We start from the raw sequence: 12,893 nt of genomic DNA on the forward strand, positions 1-12,893 counted from the left end.
TATGTCTCGCGCGGTTCTTGCAGAGAACCATATACATGTGGTACTTGCCATACAAGGGAACCATACATCTACTACCTTCTTTCAGTTATGATCGCTCCTTACTGGTGCTGGTGTTCTACCTTTGTAAATGTATAGCTGTCCCCCTTCTTCTTCTGACCTCCGCCCTCTTTCCCTACGATAATTAATGACTGGTCGCTTAGTATATTCTACTATCATTTACCTTGCCAGGGTAGAATCTTCTTTCGGGATTTGGTGCAGGGTTTGTACTACCGGGCTGCAGGGTCTCCTGCACATCCTGATTGGTCAGTTTCTCCACTTTGATGTCTTCGCCAGCACGCATGCATTGTTTGATTTGGATGAGATTTCCAGCGATGTTCAGCTCACGAGTGACCTTACAAGAAAGACCATCCTTGCAGCCACATTTCTAAGCACCCTGTTGATCGATCATAAGATGTTTTATAGAAAATGGATACTGTAAATTGTTTCTGTAAGTGTTTTATAGGAACAGGGGAAGGGATAAGTAAATTTAATTTTTAAAAACTCCTTTGACGTCAAACCCTTAGCCTAATAGGACATTTCACTTTCACTACCAGAACCCCTTGCACACTATCAGTAAAGGTTTTCCACCTACCTAGTTACTGTTGCTACATCGGACAAACATAAATGTATTTTAAGAAAAAATAGATAACTACTAAAAAATATATTAGGAATTTGAGTTTGTTTTTCAGACATTCTGTATTCCATTGGGAAAACTACCCATCGTTTGGGGATCGGTCTATTGTCTTACTATTGAATACAAATTTGAATAAGAAAGAAAAGTTCGTGAAGCATCTTGGTAGTGGAAGTCACTAAGGGAGAAAGGAAAGGGGTTGGCACAATATTTTACATTTTAATATTTTTCATTTATTTATTCTATCTTTCAGTATCATGTTTGATACCTACGAACTTTGTCACGGTTGGTTGTGAGCGAGGACCTTCAGTTGCTTGGGTTGTTCCTCTTATTTCTCTGGCTGATAATTAAGAGGTAAGGTAATATGCAGTTGGGTTAATGTCATTCCCATTTAAATCTGCGTGTTACGTGGTGCGTATTTCGGCAGCTTAGGGAAACAGAGTAGTGAAAAGACAACGACTATCTTTGGCACATTCAGAACAAAACGAACCCTCCTAATAAGTAATGTGGAGAAATGTGAAGCATCTATATTCACTCCCAGACATATAGTATGAAGTCAGTAACACCTTTAGAAACTTGATTCACTCCCAGCCATATAGTATGAAGTCAGTAACACCTTTAGAAACTTGATTCACTCCCAGCCATATAGTATGAAGTCAGTAACACCTTTAGAAACTTGATTCAATCCCCGCCATATAGTATGAAGTCAGTAACACCTTTAGGAACTTGATTCACTCCCAGGCATATAGTATGAAGTCAGTAACACCTTTAGAAACTTGATTCAATCCCCGCCATATAGTATGAAGTCAGTAACACCTTTAGAAACTTGATTCAATCCCCGCCATATAGTATGAAGTCAGTAACACCTTTAGAAACTTGATTCAATCCCAGCCATATAGTATGAAGTCAGTAACACCTTTAGGAACTTGATTCAATCCCCGCCATATAGTATGAAGTCAGTAACACCTTTAGAAACTTGATTCAATCCCCGCCATATAGTATGAGGTCAGTAACACCTTTAGGAACTTGATTCACTCCCAGCCATATAGTATGAAGTCAGTAACACCTTTAGGAACTTGATTCACTCCCAGCCATATAGTATGAAGTCAGTAACACCTTTAGAAACTTGATTCACTCCCAGCCATATAGTATGAAGTCAGTAACACCTTTAGAAACTTGATTCACTCCCAGGCATATAGTATGAAGTCAATAACACCTTTAGGAACTTGATTCACTCCCAGCCATATAGTATGAAGTCAGTAACACCTTTAGGAACTTGATTCAATCCCCGCCATATAGTATGAAGTCAGTAACACCTTTAGGAACTTGATTCAATCCCAGCCATATAGTATGAGGTCAGTAACACCTTTAGGAACTTGATTCACTCCCAGCCATATAGTATGAGGTCAGTAACACCTTTAGGAACTTGATTCAATCCCAGCCATATAGTATGAAGTCAGTAACACCTTTAGAAACTTGATTCACTCCCAGCCATATAGTATGAAGTCAGTAACACCTTTAGAAACTTGATTCAATCCCAGCCATATAGTATGAAGTCAGTAACACCTTTAGAAACTTGATTCAATCCCCGCCATATAGTATGAGGTCAGTAACACCTTTAGGAACTTGATTCACTCCCAGCCATATAGTATGAAGTCAGTAACACCTTTAGGAACTTGATTCAATCCCCGCCATATAGTATGAAGTCAGTAACACCTTTAGGAACTTGATTCAATCCCAGCCATATAGTATGAGGTCAGTAACACCTTTAGGAACTTGATTCACTCCCAGCCATATAGTATGAGGTCAGTAACACCTTTAGGAACTTGATTCAATCCCAGCCATATAGTATGAAGTCAGTAACACCTTTAGAAACTTGATTCACTTACTTCGAAAGCCAAAGTAGCTCCAATGAAGCATAACAAGAGGAAAACAGACTTCATGTTATCGATAGCTAAACCTCTGCCGAATAAGATTGGGCTTATCAGGTACAAAATCACGGGAACATAAAATCTTCCAGGTTTTTTAGGTATTTTTTAGGTGCAAAAGGTGACCGAGGAAGAAGTTGTGTGACTGAATAGCACCTTATGCTATACCCGTTACATTTCTTCATTTCATGCTACCGTGGATCAATATTAATAGCTGGGTTTTTTTTCTAACTATTTTGATGTTTCTCTTTTTTCTTAGAAAAAAAATTTTGACTTGCTTTTCATGGATCGCGGAGGGTTAGAGACTACAGTCGGTTGTACCGCTTTTGGGCTGGGTGTGTTGTGATACGATACTGAACATGGGTGTGATGTCGATTAGAAAAAGTGATTGAACTTATTAAAGCACCTCTGTACCTTGTGCGTAATGTTTTCCCCATTTAATACCTCAATAACTATTTTTTTTTACCAATTGTATTCGCGTTCATGTGTCGGGCTTCTCATAGACCAAGCGTTAAACAAAGAACTGATACTCTAAGAAATGACACGTACTCTAAAATGGTAAAACATCGAAATTAAACAAATAAAAGGTACTCAATAGAATGACTCATGGATTGAAATGGGAAAATATTGAGATGTATCCATATTCATATCTTTCTTATTCATGTACCTTTCAACCGTTAAACAAAGAAACAGTACTCTAGGGAATGACACGGAGTCTAAGATTGGAAAACATTAAGCTCAAGAACAAGAGGTATATTGCTCCAAACCCAGCTCTCCTTTTGAGAACCTATTCGATTCGCTATTCACTTTTGCTCTTTTCTCTGACTCTCCAATAAAGACAGTTTCAGTGGAAACAAAACATATGTTGGGACAATTGATTGAAAAGAATACAGACAAGTGTACAACTAAACCCAACCTCCTCTTCTTAGGATCTCTCATTTTTATTGTTTCGGCTGACGGAAAAGACTGGTGTGAAAATGGTCTGACCATAGTTTATAGACCACTCTAGCTATTTTTGCTACATAATCATTGAAAATGTACTTCTTTGCGATGTTTATGAATAATACATATTTTTCAAAAAGTTAGTCGAATAGAGGCTTTGCACCATCACGTGATGGGAGCCATGACAGGAGGCAGGAACACCTTTATCTGGTCTAGTATATTTTACACGAGAAAAAATTCAGGAAATATCCTTCATTGTATTAATTGAAACGCGTTATAATGTTAGAAATCTTTGACGAAAAAAGATATGGATTGTCAGTGTGAATATACATTCCTTACTTAAACTAAATCTTCAGCTTTTATTTCGATAGCATGAGGACTTTTGCTGAAAAAGATTTTTTAAGCGATATGTATATAGGTTTGAATCGTTTTTGCAATTAAGTCACCTTAAATAGAAATTGAAATTGTAATACTTAAAAATACATATATTTATATTTTCAAATAATATACCTAATTGCATAAATACTAACACATAAAAATAACAATTTAATGTTTCAATAAAAAATAGGAATAAGTAAAAACCAAAAAAGAAGACATTCATTTTTATGTAACTTACAATTAGGTGTGATTTATTACATTACCACGAAGTGATGGTGTTGGAATTTGTCAGAAAGCTGTTTATACATACTGTTAAAATAAAATGAAAACAAATTGTTATGTTATTAATTTTGTCTCGATAGACCTTTCCCAGATTCGCTTGACTGGTCACAAACAATGGTTTCAAGTCGAGGTTGGATTTCATAAATAAAAGAATCAAGCTCAGTCTCGACTTCAACCCATTGTTTCGTGGTCATCCAAGCGAATTCGGAGAGGTCTAATAACTCATCCCATTCTTTCCATTAACAATAACATTTACCACAGGAGGCCCAATCCTTGGTGCAGCTCTAAACATAAGAATTACTTTTCTATTATTTTCTAAATATTCCTTTTTTTAGATTTTTTTTCTCGTTATCACTCAATTGATATATTGAAATGCTGGATGTACCCTTCACACAGAAATAAATTGTATGATTATTTCCTTTTCGATACTTTATTATTCACATTTCTGTTTACTGCAATTTTCATAAACACGCGAACTCTTTGTCTCCGAGTTGCCCGCTGAAATTTGGTTTTTCGCTGCCGCCAGTCAAAAGTATGAAAGGTACCGACTAATTAGGTTTGATTGACGGCAGCGAAAGGCATGCCAAATTCCAGCGTGCAGCTTTCAGTGTTAGCTTGTTCATGAAAATTGTAGTAATACAGTCAGGTAGCCACATGCAGTCATTGACTCTTTATCAACTGTACAGCCAATTCGAAATTACACGGCCGGCATGAAACGAAAACATTTTTGTGCTTCTTGCAAGACCCATGGAATCCTCTCATACGTGCACAAGGAGTGCCCGTTCCAGTTATGTAACTGCACTTCTTGTGCAAAAATAAAAACAAAAAGGTTGGAGGCCAAATTGAATATGAGGAAGCGGCGAAAGTTGTTCAAAGGTAAGAAGAGTGCTTGTTCAGAACTTATTTCAGAGAAAGAAATTGTGGTTATGTTAAGTTCAAGTTAGTAATAATGACGGGGTAGTTCTAGTTCTTTTATCCCATACTCTCTGCTATCGAATACCGTTTCGAGGTTTGTACAAAATTTCCCCATGTCGAATTAGAATGAAGAAGAGTTTCGCGCCTAAATTTGAATTCTAAATGCTTATTTTAGTTGTTGAGCTTCTTGGGTTTATTCTTGAGTATATTTTGGGTTTATTCTTGAGTTATTTCGCTATTTTGGGGTAGTGATAATTATAATGAAGCAGAAAACAGTAGAGTGCAAATAATAGAATACAAATGCTGTAAGTGTGCAGCATAAATACCACTAAATACTGCTAAATTATGCTAATCCTATGGTTTTCTAGAGTGACTACAGTAAATCCGTGAAACTTTAGTAATACTAAATAGCACAATTTCATGCAAATTCTATTGTTTTCTATTGTTTAACTAGCACTATTTTGTACTATTTAGTAATTATTATGTACTAGTGCAGTTTTCGTATGACTGTGAAAAGCTCAGTGCCGTAAGCGTGACGTGCCGTGACCGTGATACTTTCTAGAATTCTAATTGGCTGATTTTTTTCACACGCAATATGATTGGTCAAAAAGTGGCGTGACCGTGTCCGCGCCGTGTTTATGCCGTATTCCGGGTATTTGATTGGATGGAGAGTACATTCTCGTGCAATGTGATTTGTCTGGTGTATCCCTTATCGTGTCACGACCGTGTTCGTGCCGTGAACTTTTCACAGTCATACGAAAACTGCACTATTTAGTAATTATTGCACTCTAATTAGCACTATTTATACTACTGAATAGTGCAAAGTGTTGCACACTTTTAGTGCTTGTACTCTATCACCGTGAAACTTTAGTAATACTAAATAGCACAATTTCATGCAAATTCCATTGTTTTCTATTGTTTTAGTAGCACTGTTTTTGTACTATTTAGTAATAAGTGTTTCACGGATTAATTGTTTGCACTCTATTTCATTTTGAAATTGAGGACAATAGCGCAGCGCACTGATTCTATTCTAAAAATAGCTTAAAGATTCGGACAAACATTGCATTCTGTTTAACCGTTACGATGATTATACGAACCGATTTTATTATTTTTACTTAAAGTTACAATAATAACCGATGTAAACTAAGATTAACTGCGATCGGCGATGAAAATTATCTGCTGAAAGTAGACTTGTAAGTTTGTCCGAATTTTGCCTTTGTCTTCGTTTTTATGACGTCACGACTGCGCTGCGCTATTAGAGCCTTTCCAAATTTATAAATACTTACTAAAGCGGAGCGTATTTTCGGGCCTAAATTTGAAATTTAAATGCTGAATTTGTTTGAAGTTCATAAGGTTTATTCTTTTGTTTCGCTACTTAGGGGTGGTGATCATCATTCTAGGTAGAATTAAAAAGTATTTTGTTTTCTTTGCAAAAACCAAGACAAAATCTTTCTAATAATGTTCGTAAACTTATTTCGCAAAACCTCGAAATCCTCCTCAACTCTTTTGGCTAAGAGAGCATTTTCCGGCGAAGCAATAAAATTAATTTTGGCCGGGGTGCTTGCTTTACAATATCTACTTTGTTTTCATTTTCCATTTCAGTAATAAGCCTGAAGCGAGATGACGTTTTACCCCCGACTCTATACCATAATAGTTTTTGAAATTCTTTCATATTAAAATTTTTGATTCCTTAGAGAATACAGGAACAATAGTCATAATTAAAGAACAAAAGCAATGTGAAAAGATCATGGTCTAGAGACGGGAGTAAAGCGTCATCTCGCTTCAGGCTTATTGGTAAAGCCAACAACGGCATTTATTAGACCACGGATTAACTAACCCACGATTAGAGAATTTAATATGGGTTTAGCCCTGATCCTAGATTAGTTTCATTTAGCTTTTGAAAAACTCGGCCCTGAGTCTAAAGCATTTTAAAACTTGCATAAGGGAATACGTTTTGCATAGGTTAGCTATTTGTTATGTTTCATCATGTTGGCTTTTTAAACGAGGCTGTTTTTCTTAGCAAAAGAAAAAGGAGAGACGAAAGAAAGAAGAGAAGGAGAAGGAGAAAAGGGAAGGGAAGCAAAAGGAGAAGCAAAGGAAGAAGAAGAACAAAAAGAAGAAGAAGAACAAAAAGAAGAAGAAGAAGAGGAAGAAGAAGAGGAAGAGGAAGAAGAAGAAAAAGAAAGACGAGAAGCAGGAGAAAGACGAGAAGTAGAAGAACAAAGAATAACAGAGGTAAGGAGAGAAGCAAGAGAAAGACGAGAAGCAGAAGAAAGACGAGAAGCAGAAGAAAAAAGAATAACAAAGGTAAGGAGAGAAGCAAGAGAAAGGAGAGAAGCAGAAGAAAGAAGAATAGCCGAAGTAAGGAGAGAAGCAGAGGAAAGACGAGAAGCAGAAGAAAGAAGAATAACCGAAGTAAGGAGAGAAGCAAGAGAAAGACGAGAAGCAGAAGAAAGACGAGAAACAGAAGAAAGAAGAATAGCAAAAGTAATAAGAGAAGGAGAAGAGAGAAGCGAAGCAGAAGGAGAAAGAAGAGAAGAAGAAGAAAGAAGAATAACCGAAGTAAGGAGAGAAGCAAAAGAAAGAAGAGAAGCAAAAGAAAGACGAGAAGCAAAAGAAAGACGAGAAGCAGAAGAAAGACGAGAAGCAGAAGAAAGACGAGAAGCAGAAGAAAGACGAGAAGCAGAAGAAAGAAGAATAACCGAAGTAAGGAGAGAAGCAAGAGAAAGACGAGAAGCAGAAGAAAGACGAGAAGAAGAAGAAAGAAGACGAAGAAGAGGAAAACATAAAAGAAGAGATCAATACAAAGAAGTTGGAGAAGATGTAAAAGGGGAAGAACAAATTGCAGAGTTATGGGAAGAATTAAGGGTCAGGAAATCGAGAAAGAGACGCCAATGTACTTACATCACGTTTTTGGACAAAAAGGTAGAAAGGGAAAAATGGGAAAGAGCGAAACTGGAAATTGCCCTTAATTCCAAGAAAGAAAGAATTGAATTTTTTAAAAGCGAAAGGGCTAAGGCGTTTCAGAAAAAAAATGAAATGAAACAGAAATTAATAAGAATGACGAGGCCCAAGGCTATCTCGCACAATACGTCAGTGTGCAAAGTAGGGCCTTTGAATCTTCAAACCGTCCGCCGCGAACACGAAAAAGACTAGAGGTTAATGCATATCAAAGATTTTTGTTTTCTTCGTCTTTTTTCCTAGTTACAATGATTTAAAATATATATACCAAAATATACTCCAACTTCGGGGCTCGCATGTTTTTGCAAAAGTATGTACAGAATTAATTCTCTAAAAATTCAATTAATTAATGTTTTAGCTTTAAAAAGCTATTATTTCTTGATATTTGAATTTATTTAATTACCAGAATACTTTAACGCCTCATGAAAAGCGAGGAATTTCCAAAAAATACAACAATACGAATAATAATACTTAGAAAACGAAAAGTCGCCAAATAATTTCCTATAATTCGTGAATAAAGGGATTTTGGGGTTTTTTTGTTCAGCGACGGGTAATTAAGTTGGAAAAACTTGCTATACTTTAAAATACTTTTAATGGTCACTGTTTTAAAGTTCATTTATCAGCCCGTGGTATATGGGTTTTCCTTTAGGCCCCGTCCACACGTATCCGGAAATTTTGTATCCGGAAATTTTTTTTTGCGAATCGTTTTCGAATCGTTTTCACTGTCCAAACGTATCCGGAAATTTCTTGATCCGCTGATGCACGCTAGTGCCTAGTCCCTTTGACGGATAGTTTTTCTTATTGAGCATGCACAAAATCGTGTTTACGTCATCGTATTCAAAAATTTGCGGATACGACCGTCCACACGTATCCGTATTCGGAGCGCATTCGAAAATTTCCACTCTGGAGACCGTTTTCGAAAATTTCCGCGATACGGATACAAAAACTCCGGAAACGTGTGGACGCAACCCGCATCCGCAAAAAAAAAAAAAAAAAAAAAAAAAAAATTCGCGGATACGTGTGGACGGGGCCTTAGTATCATCTTTTTTCTAAAACCCTATAATGATTGATAATGACTGTATACACTTATTTCAATAAAGTTAGTCGCCTGAAAAGCTATAAAGCTGAGGCCGACAAGGATTATGGGTAGATCCATTTTACACGTTCAACCGCTTGATAACTGTTCATGGACTTGCGAATCTTTTACCGGTTACAGTCTCACTTCTTCTGAGCGTAGTTTGTATTAAAAAAGCTTTGTATATATATGCTTTTTTGATATGCAAAGTTTCCCATGATGCTCAGTGATCTCAGCTTTCTAGGTTTTTGGTGACTAACTTTATTGAAATAAGTGTATAAATACCTTAATCAAGGGCGCTAGGAGAAAAATTGGTGGTTTTTTAGCCGTTAGACTCCGCGGTTATATTGGTGTTTTTTTAGTCATTAGAAACTGTTTAAACTGTTACTTATCTGTTCTGTTATGTGCTGGAGGAGAAGGAAAAGAAGAAGGAGAAGAAGAAGGAGAAGAAGAAGAAGAAGAAGAAGTAGTAGTAGTAGAAGAAGAACAAGAACAAGAAGTAGTAGTAGTAGAAGAAGAACAACAACAACAACAACAACAAGAACAACAACAACAAGAAGAACAAGAAGAACAAGAAGAACAAGAACAAGAAGAAGAAGAAGAAGAAATAAAATATGTAAAGGAGAATATCTTAGATGTTGAAAAAAACAGCAGAAAATTGAGTGTTATAATAGAAAATTTTGAGCAAAGCTCAAAAAAAATAAGGATGGATATTGCTAAGTTAAAGGCTTCTTTGAATAAGGCAAAAGTAGAAAAGCTGAAAGCGAAAAGGTCGTTTGCTAAGGAGTTAGCTGCAGTGGCAGTCGTGAAAGAGAAACTGCAAAGGCTGAATACGTCCCATGAATATTCAGAAGACACACCAGTGTGCAGAGTAAGACGTTTTTAGGGTCTTTTTTCTCCTTTTTTTCTAGACTTTCACTATCGTATCCAAAATTTAGGATTATTTTCTATATTAATATAAAGTGGCATATATTTTCACATTGTGAATATAACGGATTTCTAGGAATCGCATTGAATAATAAAAATTCACTACAAATGAATTTCATCGATAATCATATATTATTTCAAAGGAAACTAATAAAAAAACCAGCATTTTGACATCATCGGGATGTCATTAGCAACTTGATTGAATGATGAAATTGATGGAGATGCTTTAGAAATTCAGATCCGCTTTGACATCTCCTTCGACTGGACAATGACATCCCGATGATTTCCGTTTTTATCACTGGTTTTCCTTGTTAAATGTCTATCGCAATCGGTTCTCCTTTCAGCAGATTATTACAGGGTACTCTGAAAACGCTTTACTTTGCACACTGACCTGTCATTCGTGGATGACAAATTCAGAAGAAAGAGGGAAGGGACGGGGCAGAGATCACTAACCCTACAACGATAAAATCAGTTTGGAAAGTCTGTGTAACATTCGCGTTGAAATGATCGGAAGTAGAGGTTACGACTACAAACTAAACTTTTGTTTCGTGGGGTCGTATTCAAGCTTGGAAACTCATTGCGTGCAGTTTCGTGATTCACGTGGATTCACGTGAGCTTAAAAGGATGAACCGAACTATAATTCATCCTTTTCGATTTCTCTTTCAGTAAAATCGTCGTAGCAAACAATTAGCTCGTCATAAATAATTTCAACTAATTAGCTTTATTTAGAAACATCAGGATTTTTTCGCTTTCACAGCAACTCACGTGGATAGTAATATATATAAATCACATCCATGGAAAATGTAGAAAGATTTCAAGATAGATAGATGGTGTGCTGTCACGAATATATCTGTATTAACGGATGAAATGATGCGTGATTGATGGATGCATGCGTGATAGATGGAAGAGATGGGATAGATGGATGAGATGGGATAGATGGATGAGATGGATAAATTAGATGAGATGGATAAATGAGATGGGATGGATGGATGAGATGGGATAGATGGATGAGATGGGAAAGATGAATGAGATTGGATAGATGGATGAGATGGGATACATGAAGGAGATGAGATAGATTGATGCGATGGGATAGATGGGATGGATGGAAGAGATGTGATGGATGGATGAGATGGGATCATGGATGGATAATAAAATAATTATAATAAAACTGCTTTAGGAGCGCTACACTGAGTCTCAGCGCTGTTACAGAATTAAAAGAAAGAAATAAAGTCTAATAGTATTTAGAAAAAAGAAATGTCTTAAGTAGTGAGAAGTAATGGAAAATCTCCCATCTCGGAGCCCTGATCAACACCTTAAAGCAATGTTCTATCAGACGATAAAGGCATCATCAATTTTCACTGACTGAGGGCGGTTAAAGATGTAAGATCAAAACCATTGAAGTACGATGCCATTTACAAGTCCTAAGAATGAGCGGACCTCCTTCACGTGATGCATTTATAATCGCCTCTACTTTGTCCTTGCGTTTACGTAGTCCCTGGGCATTGATTTGGTGATCAATATATTAACATGGCGGACCGCTGCTCAAACATTTTGAATACATAATAATGCATGGGATAGATGGATAAGATGGGATGGGTGCATGAGATGGTAGTGGATTTTTTTTTTTCAATAAATACTTTATTTAACACAAAGACGTGACAATTTACAATAGACCCTTTTCGAGTTCCAAATTACCGCTGTGTTTCTTGATTACAGACTCATTTGCACAGGGTTAGCCTCGAGTTTGTGCAGAATATTCACGTGTTCCAGTCAAGGTCCGTCGAGTTTCAAAGCGTTTGTATTGTTGAAGTTGTGCATTCTTTACTTTACCGTCGGTATTTGTAAATATTTAAACACTGATACGAGGCTAACCCTGTGCAAATGAGTCTGTAATCAAGGAACACAGCGGTAATTTGGAATTCGAAACTGGTCTATTTACAATATACAAAAAGCTATACAAAACATTTTCTTTTTTCCCCTTATATTTCTTATTCTTTATATACGTTTTTTTTTAACCGACCTCCTCCTCTTGCATTTTTTTCATTCACAATAACATACATTTATTGATATTTTGAATATTTTTTTGCTATTGTTGTTGCTAGTTTATCTTTAGTTTTTCTCTTTTTTTTTTTTAATGTTTTTTCTTCTTTTTTCTTTTTTTAACCGACCTCCTCTACTATTTACAAGACATTTGAATGTTTTTAAAATGTTTTCCTTATCATATGTCCTTCTCTTATTATGATACTTTTTATTTAATATATACATCAATTGAAAAAAAAAGTGATGTTTTGTAAATTTTACTTGTTCTTGTCGCGTATAACAGACAATACAAGCAAACAAAAAACAAAACAAAAAAAAAACAAAACAACAACAACAAAACAACAACAACAAAAGAATATATAATATTATTTTCACACTGTGAAGACTCGAAAGAGAAACTTATCCCAATCAATCTACACTATTTGAAATGTCTTCATGCTCAAAAATTTAGAAAAAGGAGACCATTTTTTTTGAAAGACAGTTGTGCGCATTTTGATTTGGATAAAGCAATTTTTCTTTCTAATTCAAATTTAGTTTTTGCATGATTGAGGAAAGTTTGGAAAGTATAACGTTCCTCGCTTATGAAAGCGTAAAACATGTTTTGCTTTGCAATCAAAATTGGTTAGATAACCATATGATGAGATGGTAGTGGATGGGTGTTGTGAGGGATAGTTTAGATGAGATTAGATGGATGGATGGATGCTTGAAATGGATAAAACAGATATCGATGGATGCGACGGATAAGATAGATTGATCTCTGCATGTGAGCATTGAC

The 12,893-nt window shown here is 36.0% G+C and overlaps 1 long non-coding RNA gene across 1 annotated transcript in view; it reads left to right on the forward strand.

Moving 5' to 3' along the window:
- LOC148905479 (uncharacterized) overlaps nt 1–4,247 on the forward strand; it is a 98,288-nt gene extending 94,041 nt beyond the window's left edge. The window contains exons 5-6 of the long non-coding RNA XR_016121655.1: nt 229–487; nt 924–4,247. This is a non-coding gene — a long non-coding RNA (uncharacterized LOC148905479). The remainder of the gene's footprint in view (nt 1–228; nt 488–923) is intronic.
- Nucleotides 4,248–12,893: the final 8,646 nt, after the last annotated feature.

Source organism: Actinia tenebrosa, unplaced genomic scaffold (genome assembly GCF_029948245.1).
Source record: "Actinia tenebrosa isolate PJP-AT-01 unplaced genomic scaffold, QUT_ActTen_1.0 PGA_scaffold7__59_contigs__length_16204524, whole genome shotgun sequence".
Taxonomy (NCBI): Eukaryota; Metazoa; Cnidaria; class Anthozoa; order Actiniaria; family Actiniidae; genus Actinia; species Actinia tenebrosa.